We start from the raw sequence: 12,884 nt of genomic DNA on the forward strand, positions 1-12,884 counted from the left end.
GTGAGGACTGCAGATGCTGGCTGACATTTCTAAACGGTGCATTCTATACCCTAGCAGTTTGCTCTATGAGAAAGATATTTCCCCACCACCCTTTTGCACATGATGTATTGTTCTTATTTATTTAATGAGCAGGAACAGCTTCTCTGAACCTACACAAAACCAGCCCATTCACGCTTTGGAAATCTCCAACAATCTCCTCTCAGCCTTCTTATGCCCAAGGAAAACATTTCCAACCTCTTTAATCTCTACTCAGAGCTGAGGTTTCACAATCCTGGAACCTCCCAAAGACAGTACCTTCCAAACACATGGCCGCTCCCATCCAGGAGGACAAGGGCAGCAGATATACAGGAGGGAGCATTACCACCTGCAAGCTCCCCTCCAATGCTTTCACCCTCCAGATGGGAATACATCACTGCTTCTTCAATGTCGCTAAATCAAACTCCTGGAATTCCTTCCCCTGGTTCATAGTGCCCCTACACCAACTGGACTGCAGTAGTTCAAGGCAGCTCATCACCATCCTCTGAAGGATAACTAGGGATGGGCAGTAAATGCTGGCCAGCCACATCCTGTGAGTAATAAAAATCTCATCACATAGCAGCATCTGATATATTTTGTGGGTCCTTTTCTGCTCGCTGCAGATGGCTTCATGGCCATACCCAATGCCATGCTGAACTTGCACTCACAAATCAATCAATCGATCCAATCAATGCACCGTGAGATAACCTCCCGCTTTATTCTATAAGTGAATTATGAAGGTTCAATGAATTATGGTTTCGAAAACATGGCAATCAAAATGCATTCATTTGAAAATAAAAGCATTTTCTGTCCGAATCTGCAAGTTTAATTTACTGCTGTGTGTTCGGGGGAGAATTGTAATGTGCTCGGTTTCCTGCTTAATGCTGACAGATAAAATAATCTGACCACAGGCCAAGCTGCTTGGTTGGAGCCAAAGGGCTAACATGCTGATCCCATCACCTCCTGCTGCTGTGTCGCTCTGAAGATTGCTGAGCGTTTTTCCCACAATTAGCTAAATATAAAATATCATTTCTGCTCAGGCCTGTCTGACAATAGATTGAAAAATTGATGAATTTTGTCCAAAACTGTGATCGTACAAATGAACTTTGGAAGAGGAAGGGTTTTCCCTCATAGAGTCATAGAGATGTACAGCACAGAAACAGACCCTTCGGTCCAACCCGTCCATGCCGACCAGATATCCCAACCCAATCTAGTCCGACCTGCCAGCACCCGGCCCATATCCCTCCAAACTCTTCCTATTCATATACCCATCCAAATGTCTCTTAAATGTTGCATTTGTACCAGCCTCGACCACTTCCTCTGGCAACTCATTCCATATACATACCACCCTCTGTGTGAAAATATTGCCCCTTAGGTCTCTTTTATAGCTTTCCTGTCTCACCCTAAATCTATGCCCTCTAGTTCTAGGCTCCCCCACCCCAGGGAAAAGACTTTGTTTATTTATCCTGTTGATGCCCCTCATGATTTTATAAACCTCTATATGGTCACCCCTCAGCCTCCGACACTCCAGGGAAAACAGCCCCAGCCTGTTCAGCCTCTCCCTGTAGCTCAAATCCTCCAACTCTGGCAACATCCTTGTAAATCTTTTCTGAATCCTTTCAAGTTTCACAACATCTGTCCGATAGGAAGGAGACCGGAATTGCATGTAATATTCCAACAGTGGCCTAACCAATGTCCTGTACAGCCGCAACATGACCTCCCAACTCCTGTACTCAATATTTTAACCATTTGATCTTGAACTAAAATATAATAAGCTGTTTCCAAACAACTTTTGCTCAGAGGTGATGGTATCGTCCCTGGACTAGCAATCCACTCACCCAGGCTAATGATTTGGGGACTTGGTTCAAATCCTCTCATGGCAAATTATGAAATTTAGTTTAAAAGTCTGGGATTAAAAAGATACTCACCTGGTGAACATGAGACCAGTCAACTGTCATTAAAAGAACAGCACACACTGGGTTCACTACTATTCTTCAGGGAGAGAAACCTTCTGTCCTTAGCTGGTCAATCTACATGTGACTCCAGACCCACAACAATGTGCATGACTCGTCGTTATCCTTTGGAATGGTATAATGAGCCACTTACTTGTAAAATCTACTACAAAACCAAAAGGAAGCAAAGAAACAGGGCAAACAAAATCAATCTAAACACTATAAGCAACAGTGACAAACTTAGCCCTGTCAGCTTGGCAAAGGCCTTCCTAATTACAGCACCACCACCACCACCATTCCTGGGCATGTCCTGTCCCATCAGCAGAGCAGAGCCAGCAGAGATGGTGCCACAGTGGGATACGTTTGGGAGGGAGCTGTCCTGGGAGTCCTCAGTATTGTTTCCAGACCTTGTGAAGTCTCCTGCTATCATATCGAACACAGGAAAGAAAACTCCCTGCTTACCACAGACCATCCGCCATCAGGTGCAGAATCAGCACACGTCCATGTTGAACAACATTTGGAGGGAATACTGAGGGGGACAAGGGCTCAAAAGAGTAGCTCAGCAGCACTGACCAGGCTGTGGCAGGCTGGGTCTGCAGCACTGACCAGGCTATGGCAGGCTGTGGCAGGCTGTGGCAGGCTGGGTCAGCAGCACTGACCAGGCTGTGGCAGGCTGGGTCTGCAGCACTGACCAGGCTGTGGCAGGCTGGGTCTGCAGCACTGACCAGGCTGTGGCAGGCTGGGTCTGCAGCACTGACCAGGCTGTGGCAGGCTGTGGCAGGCTGGGTCTGCAGCACTGACCAGGCTGTGGCAGGCTGGGTCTGCAGCACTGACCAGGCTGTGGCAGGCTGGGTCTGCAGCACTGACCAGGCTGTGGCAGGCTGGGTCTGCAGCACTGACCAGGCTGTGGCAGGCTGGGTCTGCAGCACTGACCAGGCTGTGGCAGGCTGGGTCTGCAGCACTGACCAGGCTGTGGCAGGCTGGGTCTGCAGCACTGACCAGGCTGTGGCAGGCTGGGTCTGCAGCACTGACCAGGCTGTGGCAGGCTGGGTCTGCAGCACTGACCAGGCTGTGGCAGGCTGGGTCTGCAGCATTGCTCAGGAATACACTGGGGTGGGGGGAGTGTGTAAATTCATCACATTTTCAATCCACTGCCACTCAGGCAGCGAAAGTGGGGCAGGCTAAAGGCACTCCCAACTAGCTCCTGGACCTTGGCCCAGGGGTCAAAGGGAGAAAGAAGGGAGTCAATCTGTAGCCATGAACAGAAAACAGAACGTTCCAGATCAGTAGAGGCCCTTTGGCCCTTGATGTTGGGCCAACCTGTGGAACCAATATGAAGCCTATCTAACCTGCTCTTGTCCATATGCCTATCCAATGACTATTTAAGTGCCCTTAAAGGTGGCAAGTCTACTACTGTTGCAGGCGGTGTGTTCCACACCCCATTATTCTCTGAGTAAAGAAACTACCTCTGACATCTGTCCTATATTCATCAGCCCTCAATTTAAAATTATGTCCCCTCGTGCTAGCCATCACCATCCAAGGAAAAAGGCTCTCACTGTCCACCCTATCTAACCCTCTGATTATCTTATATGTCTTAATTAAGTCACCTTTCAACCTTCTTCTCTCTAATGAAAACAGCCTCAAGTTCCTCAGCCTTTCCTTATAAGACCTTCCCTCGTTCCAGGCAAATTCCTAATAAATCTCCTCTGAACCCTTTCCAAAGCTTCCACATCCTTCCAACAATGCGGTGAGCAGAAATGTGTGCAATACTCCAAATGTGGCTGTACCAGAGTTTTGTACAGCTGCAGCATGACCTCATGGCTCCGAAACTCAGTGCCTCTACCAATAAAATGCCTTCTTAACAACCTTATCAACCTGGGTGGCAACTTTCAGGGATCTATGTACTTGGACACTGAGATCTCTCTGCTCATCTACACTACCAAAAAGCTTACCATTAGTCTAGTGCTCTTTATTCCTGTTGCTCCTTCCAAAGTGAATAACCTCACACTTTTCCGCATTAAATTCCATTTGCCACCTCTCAGCCCAAATCAGCGACTTATCTATGTCCCGCTGTAACCTACAACATCCTTCGTCACTATCCACAGCTGTACCAACCTTAAATGTCATCTGCAAATTTACTAACCCATCCTTCTACACCCTCATCCAGGTCACTTATAAAAATGACAAACAGCAGTGGACCCAAAACAAATCCTTGCGGTACACCACTAGTAACTGAACTCCAGATGAACATTTCCCATCAACCACCACCCTCTGTCTTCTTTCAGCTAGCCAATTGCTGATCCAAACCGCGAAATCATCCTCAATTCCATGCCTCTGTATTTTGTGCAGTAGCCTATGGTGGGGAACCTTATCAAACCCCTTACTGAAATCCATATACACCATATCAACCACATTACCCTCATCCACCTGTTTGGCCACCATCTCAAAGAACTCAATATTGTTTGTGCAGCACGACCTATCCTTCATGAAACCATATTGACTATCCCTAGTCAACTTATGCCTATTAAGATAATTAAAAGTTATAGTAAACCATGGCTCCTGCGTACAACAACTTCCTCCCTGCCCGACACATACACACTTATCAAAGACACGCAGTAGCTGTTCCTTGAATAAGCTCCACATTTCTATTGTGCCCATCCCCTGCAGTTTATTTCCCCATCCTATGCATCCTAAACCTTGTCTAATTGCATCATTATTGCCTTTCCCCCAGCTATAACTCTTGCTCTGTGGTTTATGCCTGTCCCTTTCCATCACTAAAGTAAACGTAACCAAATTGTGGTGACTATCACCGAAGTGCTCACCTATCTCCAAATCTAATACCTGGCCTGGTCCATTCCCCAGTAACAAATCCAATGTGGCCTCGCCCCTTGTTAGTATGTCTACATACTGTGTCAGGAAATCATCCTGCACACTGGACAAAAACTGACCCATCTAAAGTACACGAGCTATAGTATTCCCTGTCAACATTTAGAAAGTTAAAGTCAACCACAACAACCACCCTGTCACTCTGCTCCCATTGAGGATCATCTTTGCTATCCTATCCTCTACATCTCTGGAATTATTCGGAGGTTTATAGAAAACTCCCAACAGGGTGACGTCTCCTTTCTAATCTCAGCCCATACTACCTCAGTTCACAAGTCCTCAAATGACCTTTCTGCAGCCTTAATACTGGCCTTGGCTGACAGTGCCACACTTTCCCTCTCTTTTACCATCTGCCCTGTTCTTACTGAAACATCTAAATCCTGGAACCTGCAACTACCATTCCTGTCCCTGCTCTACCCATGTCTCTGAAATGGCCACGACATCAAAGTGTGTGTGTGTGTGTGTGTGTGTGTGTCGGTGTGTTTGTGTGTGTGTGTGTGTGTGATTCTGTGTCTGTGTGTATGCGCTTGTGTGTGTGTCTCTGTGTCTGTGTGTGCATTTGTGTGTGTGCGTCTGTATATGTGTTTGTGTGTGTGCGTGTGTGTGTGTGTTTGTATGTGTGTGTTTGTGTGTGTGTGTGTTTCTGTGTCTGTGTATGTTTGTGTCTGTGTGTGTATGTGTGTGTGTCTCTGTGTCTGTGGGTGTGTTTGTGTGTGTGAGTCTGTGTGTGTCTCTGTGTCTGAGTGTGCGTTTGTGTGTGTGCATTTGTGTTTGTGTGCGTGTCTGTGTGTGTCTGTGTGTTTGTGTCTATGTGTCTCTGTGTGTGTGTGTTTGTGTGTGTCTGTCTGTCAATGTGTGTCTGTGTGTTTGTGTCTGTGTGTTTGTGTCTGTGTGTGTTTGTGTGTGCATGTGTGTATGTGTTTGTGTCTGTGTTTGTGTGTGAGTGTATGTGTGTTTTTGTGTGTGTGTCTGTGTGTTTGTGAGTGTGTGTGTTTGTGTGTGTCTCTGTGTCTGTGTGTGTTTGTGTGTCTGTGTGTGATTGTGTGTATGTGCGTGTGTCTCTGTGTGAGTCTGCGTGTGTGTGTCTGGGTTTGTGTGTGTCTGTGTGTTTGTGTGTGTGTGTTTGTGTGTGCCTGTGTGTGTGTTCGTGTGTGTCTTTGTGTCTGTGTCTGTGTGTCGGTGTGTTTGTGTGTGTCTGTGTATGTGTTTGTCTGTGTGTGTCTCTGTGTCTGTGTGTATGCGTTTGTGTGTGTGTGCATTTGTGTCTGTGTGTCTGCGTGTGTGTTTGTGTGTGTGTATTTCTGTTTGTGTGTGCTTGTCTGTGTGTGTGTTTGTGTGTGTGCCTGTGTTTGTGTTTGTGTGCGTCTGTGTGTGTGTCTGTGTGTTTGTGTGTATGCGTTTGTGTGTGTGTCTCTGTGTCTGTGTGTGCGTTTGTGTATGTGTGTTTGTGTGTGTGTGTTTGTGTATGTATGTGTGTTTTTGTGTGTGTGTGTTTGTGTTTGTGAGTTTGTGTGTGTGTGTTTCTGTGTCTGTGTATGTTTGTGTGTCTGTGAGTGTTTGTGTGTATGCATGTGTGTCTCTGTGTCTGTGTGTGTGTTTGTGTGTGTGCATCTACGTGTGTCTCTGTGTTTGTGTGTGCGTTTGTGTGTGTCTATGTGTGTATTTGTGTGTGTCTGTGTGTTTGTGTCTGTGTGTTTGTGTGTGTGTGTGTGTCTGTGTCTGTGTGTGTTTGTGTGTGTCTGTGTGTGGGTCTGTGTGTTTGTGTGTGTGTCTGTGTGTGTCGGTGTGTTTGTGTGTATATGCGTTTGTGTGTGTGTGCATTTGTGTCTGTGTGTCTGCGTGTGTGTGTGTCTCTGTGTTTGTGTGTGTGTCTGTGTGTGTGTCGGTGTGTTTGTGTGTGTCTGCGTATGTGTTTGTGCGTGTGTGTGTCTCTGTGTCTGTGTGTATGCGTTTGTGTGTGTCTCTCTGTGTCTGTGTGTGCGTTTGTGTGTGTGGGTCTGTGTGTTTGTGTTTGTGTCTGTGTGTGTGTCTGTGTGAATGTTTGTGTGTGTGTGTGTGTCTGTGAGTGTTCGTGTCTGTGTGTGTCTGTGTGTGCATCTGTGAGCGTTTGGGTTAGTGTGTGTGTGTGTGTGTGTGTGTCTCTCCCTCACAGCTCTCCTCAACCCGCCCTCTCTCCCACAAAGGGCAACAGCAGTAGCAGAAGGAGCAGTCTTGTTGTTGGTGTCCAATCTGGCTGCCCCAGAGAGGGGGCGGGACCGGACGGGGGAGTGGTCGGGTTTTGGGGAGCGAGTGAGGGTAGGGGGGAGTGAAGGACGGGGTTGGGGGCAGGCAGGGTGAGGTATTAGATGGGAGTGGAGGGGCTGTGTTGGACGGGTTTGGGGGAGCAGGTTGGGGGGGCTGTGTTGGGGAGCGAGTTGGGAGGTGGGTAGGGAGTCAGCATTGGACGGTGTTGGGAGAGTGGCTTAGGGGGGTTGGCATTGGATGGTGTTGGGGGAGCGGGTTGGGGGAGGTGTTGGACAGGATTGGGGAGCAGGTTGGGGGGTTGGTGTTGGACAGGGTTGGGGAGCAGGTTGGGGTGTTGGTGTTGGACAGGGTTGGGGAGCAGGTTGGGGTGTTGGTGTTGGACAGGGTTGGGGAGCAGGTTGGGGGGTCGGTGTTGGATAGGGTTGGGGAGCAGGTTGGGGGGTCGGTGTTGGATGGGGTTGGGGGAGCGAGTTGGGGGGATGGTGTTGGACAGGGTTAGTGTGCAGGTTGGGTGGGCGTGTTGGATGGGGTTGGGGGAGCGGGTTGGGGGGACAGTGTTGGACAGGGTTGGGGTGTGGCCGGGGGGGTGGTGTTGGACAGGGCTAGTGTGCAGGTTGAGTGGGCAGTGTTGGATGGGGTGGGGTGTGAGTTGGGGGGCAGTGTTGGACTAGGTTGGGGTGTGGGTTTTGGGGGGCGGTGTTGGACAGGGTTGGGGTGTGGGTTGGGGGGGCGATTTTGGACCGTGTTGGGGGAGCGGGTTGGGGGTGACATTGTTGGACTGTGTTGGGGGAGTGGGTTGGGGGTGACATTGTTGGATTGTGTTGGGGGAGTGGGTTGGGGGATGGTGTTGGACGGGGTTGGGGGAGCCAGTTGGGGGGTCGGTGTTGGGGAGTGGGTTAGGGTGGTCTGTGTTGAATGGGGTTGGGGAGCAAGTTGGGGGTAGTGTTGGACGGGGTTGTGGAGCAGGTTGGGGGGTGGTGTTGGACGGGGTTGGGGGAGCGGGTTGGGGTGGTTGGTGTTGGACGGGGTTGGGGAGCAGGTTGGGGGAGCGGTGTTGGACGGCGTTGGGGAACAGGTTGGGGGTGGTGTTGGACGGTGTTGGGGAGCGGGTTGGGGGCGCGGTGTTGGACGGCGTTGGGGAACAGATTGGGGGTGGTGTTGGACGGTGTTGGGGAGCGGGTTGGGGGCGTGGTGTTGAATGGTGTTGGGGAAGCGGGTTGGGAGTGCGGTGTTGGGGAAGCAGGTTGGGGGTTGTGTTGAACAGTGTTGGGGGTGTGGGTTGGGGGGCAGTGTTGGACGGGGTTGGGGGAGCGGGTTGGGGGGTTGCAGTGTTGGACGGTGTTGGGGAGCGGGTTGGGGGTTGTGTTGGATGGGGTTGGGAGAGCGGGTTGGGGGTTGTGATGGACGGGGTTGGGGGAGCGGGTTGGGGGTTGTGTTGGACAGGGTTGGGGGAGCGGGTTGGGGGTTGTGTTGGACGGGGTTGGGGGAGCGGGTTGGGGGGGGCGGTGTTGGATGGTGTTGGGGGAGTGGTTTGGGGTTTGTGATGGACGGTGTTGGGGAAGCAGGTTGGGGGTTGTGTTGAATGGTGTTGGGGGTGTGGGTTGGGGGGCGGTGTTGGACGGGGTTGGGGGAGCGGGTTGGGGGTTGTGTTGGACGGGGTTGGGGGAGCGGGTTGGGGGGGTGCAGTGTTGGATGGTGTTGGGGGAGGGGGTTGGGGGTTGTGTTGGACGGGGTTGGGGGAGCGGGTTGGGGGGGCAGTGTTGGACTAGGTTGGGGTGTGGGTTTTGGGGGGCGGTGTTGGACAGGGTTGGGGTGTGGGTTGGGGGGGCTATTTTGGACCATGTTGGGGGAGCGGGTTGTGGGTGACATTGTTGGACTGTGTTGGGGGAGTGGGTTGGGGGTGACATTGTTGGACTGTGTTGGGGGAGTGGGTTGGGGGGATGGTGTTGGACGGGGTTGGGGGAGCGGGTTGGGGTGGTTGGTGTTGGACGGGGTTGTGGAGCAGATTGGGGGAGCGGTGTTGGACGGCGTTGGGGAACAGATTGGGGGTGGTGTTGGACGGTGTTGGGGAGCGGGTTGGGGTGGTCTGTGTTGAATGGGGTTGGGGAGCAAGTTGGGGGTAGTGTTGGATGGGGTTGTGGAGCAGGTTGGGGGGTGGTGTTGGACGGGGTTGGGGGAGCGGGTTGGGGTGGTTGGTGTTGGATGGGGTTGGGGAGCAGGTTGGGGGAGCGGTGTTGGACGGCGTTGGGGAACAGATTGGGGTGGTGTTGGACGGTGTTGGGGAGCGGGTTGGGGGAGCGGTGTTGGACGGCGTTGGGGAACAGATTGGGGGTGGTGTTGGACGGTGTTGGGGAGCGGGTTGGGAGTGCAGTGTTGGATGGTGTTAGGGGAGCGGGTTGGGGGCACGGTGTTGGGGAAGCAGGTTGGGGGTTGTGTTGAACGGTGTTGGGGGTGTGGGTTGGGGGGCAGTGTTGGACGGGGTTGGGGGAGCGGGTTGGGGGTTGTGTTGGACGGGGTTGGGGGTGCGGGTTGGGGGGTTGCAGTGTTGGACGGTGTTGGGGAGCGGGTTGGGGGTTGTGTTGGACGGGGTTGGGAGAGCGGGTTGGGGGTTGTGATGGACGGGGTTGGGGGAGTGGGTTGGGGGTTGTGTTGGACAGGGTTGGGGGAGCGGGTTGGGGGTTGTGTTGGACGGGGTTGGGGGAGCGGGTTGGGCGGGGCGGTGTTGGACGGTGTTTGGGGAGTGGTTTGGGGTTTGTGATGGACAGTGTTGGGGAAGCAGGTTGGGGGTTGTGTTGAACAGTGTTGGGGGTGTGGGTTTGGGGGGCGGTGTTGGACGGGGTTGGGGGAGCGGGTTGGGGGTTGTGTTGGACGGGGTTGGGGTTGTGGGTTGGGGGTGGTGTTGGACGGGGTTGGGGGAGTGGGTTGGGGGTTGTGTTGGATGGGGTTGGGGGAGCGGATTGGGGGGGTGCAGTGTTGGACGGTGTTGGGGAGAGGGTTGGGGGTTGTGTTGGACGGGGTTGGGGGAGCGGGTTGGGGGTTATGATGGACGGGGTTGGGGGAGCGGGTTGGGGGTTGTGTTGAACGGTGTTGGGGTTGTGGGTTGGGGGTGGTGTTGGACGGGGTTGGGGGAGCGGGTTGGGGGTTGTGTTGGATGGGGTTGGGGGAGCGGGTTGGGGGGGTGCAGTGTTGGACGGTGTTGGGGAGAGGGTTGGGGGTTGTGTTGGATGGTGTTGGGGGAGCGGGTTGGGGGTTATGATGGACGGGGTTGGGGGAGCGGGTTGGGGGTTGTGTTGGACGGGGTTGGGGGAGTGGGTTGGGGGGGTGCAGTGTTGGACGGTGTTGGGGAGCGGGTTGTGGGTTGTGTTGGACGGGGTTGGGGGAGCGGGTTGGGGGTTGTGATGGATGGGGTTGGGGGAGCGGGTTGGGGGTTGTGTTGGATGGGGTTGGGGGAGCGGGTTGGGGGGGTGCAGTGTTGGACGGTGTTGGGGGAGCAGGTTGGGGGTTGTGTTGGACGGGGTTGGGGGAGCGGGTTGGGGGTTGTGATGGACGGGGTTGGGGGAGCGGGTTGGGGGTTGTGTTGGACGGGGTTGGGGGAGCGGGTTGGGGGGGTGCAGTGTTGGACGGTGTTGGGGGAGCGGGTTGGGGGTTGCGTTGGACGGGGTTGGGGGAGCGGGTTGGGGGTTGTGATGGACGGGGTTGGGGCAGCGGGTTGGGGGTTGTGTTGGACAGGGTTGGGGGAGCAGGTTGGGGGTTGTGTTGGACAGGGTTGGGGGAGCGGGTTGGGGGGGCGGTGTTGAATGGTGTTGGGGGAGCGGGTTGGGGGCGCGGTGTTGGGGAAGCAGGTTGGGGGTTGTGTTGAACGGTGTTGGGGGTGTGGGTTGGGGGGCGGTGTTGGACGGGGTTGGGGGAGCGGGTTGGGAGTTGTGTTGGACGGGGTTGGGGGAGCGGGTTGGGGGGTGCAGTGTTGGATGGTGTTGGGGGAGGGGGTTGGGGGTTGTGTTGGACGGGGTTGGGGGAGCGGGTTGGGGGGTGGAGTGTTGGATGGTGTTGGGGGAGTGATTTGAGGTTTGTGATGGACGGGGTTGGGGGAGTGGGTTGGGGGTTGTGTTGGACGGGGTTGGGGGAGCGGGTTGGGGGTTGTGTTGGACGGGGTTGGGGGAGCGGGTTGGGGGGGCGGTGTTGGACGGGGTTGGGGGAGCGGGTTGGGTGGGCGGTGTTGGATGGTGTTGGGGGTGTGGGTTGGGTGGGCGGTGTTGGACGGGGCTGGGGGTTGTGTTGGACGGTGTTGGGGGAGTGGGTTGGGGGTTGTGTTGGACAGGGCTGGGGTGCAGGTTGGGTGGGCGAAGTTGGACCGGGTTGGGGGGGACGCTGTTGGTCGGTGTTGGGGGGTGCAGGTTGGGTGGGCGGTGTTGGACTGGATGGGTGGGCTTGCACGCAATGTTCTGCTGCCATGTCTCCTGAACAGGCCACGGACTTTAAAAACTCAGAGCCTCAGAAGGAAGGCATTTAATTGATTAATTGAATAATCGATTATCCGAATGAAATAGTACCCGCTCATTTCGTTAGGATAATCGAGGTTCCTCTGTACTTGTTGTTGAGGGGAACGGCTACAGGGGATCCCTGCACTGCCTAACGGTAACCCATCCAACTTCCTCTTGTATGTGAGGTGTGACTACCTCCCTGTAACTCCTCTCAATAACCCCCTCCCCATTCCGAATGATCCAACATTCATCCAGTTCCCTAACGCGATTTGAGGTGCTGGCGTTGGGTGCACTTACCTCAGATGTGGTCAGCAAGGACACTGCTGGTGATCCTTAATTCCCACAATCTGCAGGAGGAACATTCAACTGTCCTAACCTCCATTCCCCCTATTGTAAATTCCCAACGAGATGACTAAAAAACTAAAAGAGAGGCAAAATAAAAGACTAGTCACCTCACCAATCCGGCTCAGAGAACCTTTGTTCTGAGTTAGAGTAGGATGATGGGAAGGAGACACTACCCAAGTGGTGTTTCAGGTAAAGCAACCACCCTCATACAAAGTCTCACTTACCCAGCAGTCCCGTGTCAGCTCCTGCTCAGCATGCGCTCTGCCTTTACACCTTCCCATCAGACCTCTGGTCTTCGCTGTCACTCCTCCCGCCAACAAAATGAAGGTCAGGAATGTGAATGGATGAGGGTCAGATCTGAGGCTGGAGCTTGGGATATGGGACTCGGGGATAGGGGAGCACACGAGATTCAGACATGGTGAGGAAGGTGGGAGGGGTTTGGTTCAGGAGTCTGCGCCTATGCCGGACAGCATGGTGTCTTGCCTTTCTTCAAAGTCAGATGGAGCTTTTCCAACATCTGGAGTGTCTAGTCACTGTGGCCAGGCTGGGCCAGCAACCAGACAGGCAGAGGACAGAGGCCATGGGGAGGGCTGGAGGGTTGGGTCAGGATGGAGAATGAGGCTTCTGGGGTGTGAGGGTTAGGAGGCTTCAATCATAGAGTCCCTAGAGTGTGGAAACAGGTCCTTCGGCCTAACAAGACCACACCTATCCTCCAAAGAGTAACCCACTCAGACCCATACCCCTACCCTACTACACTACATTTACCCCTGACTAATGCACCTAACCTCCACATCCCTGAACACTACGGGCAATTTAGCATGGCCAATTCACCTAACCTGCACATCTTTGGACTGTGGGAGGAAACCGGAGCACCCGGAGGAAACCCACGCAGACACGGGGAGAATGTACAAACTCCACACAGACAGTCGCCCCGAGGTTGAAATCGAACCCAGGTCCGTGGTGC

This window comes from Hemiscyllium ocellatum, chromosome 18 (genome assembly GCF_020745735.1).
Source record: "Hemiscyllium ocellatum isolate sHemOce1 chromosome 18, sHemOce1.pat.X.cur, whole genome shotgun sequence".
NCBI classification, from domain to species: domain Eukaryota; kingdom Metazoa; phylum Chordata; class Chondrichthyes; order Orectolobiformes; family Hemiscylliidae; genus Hemiscyllium; species Hemiscyllium ocellatum.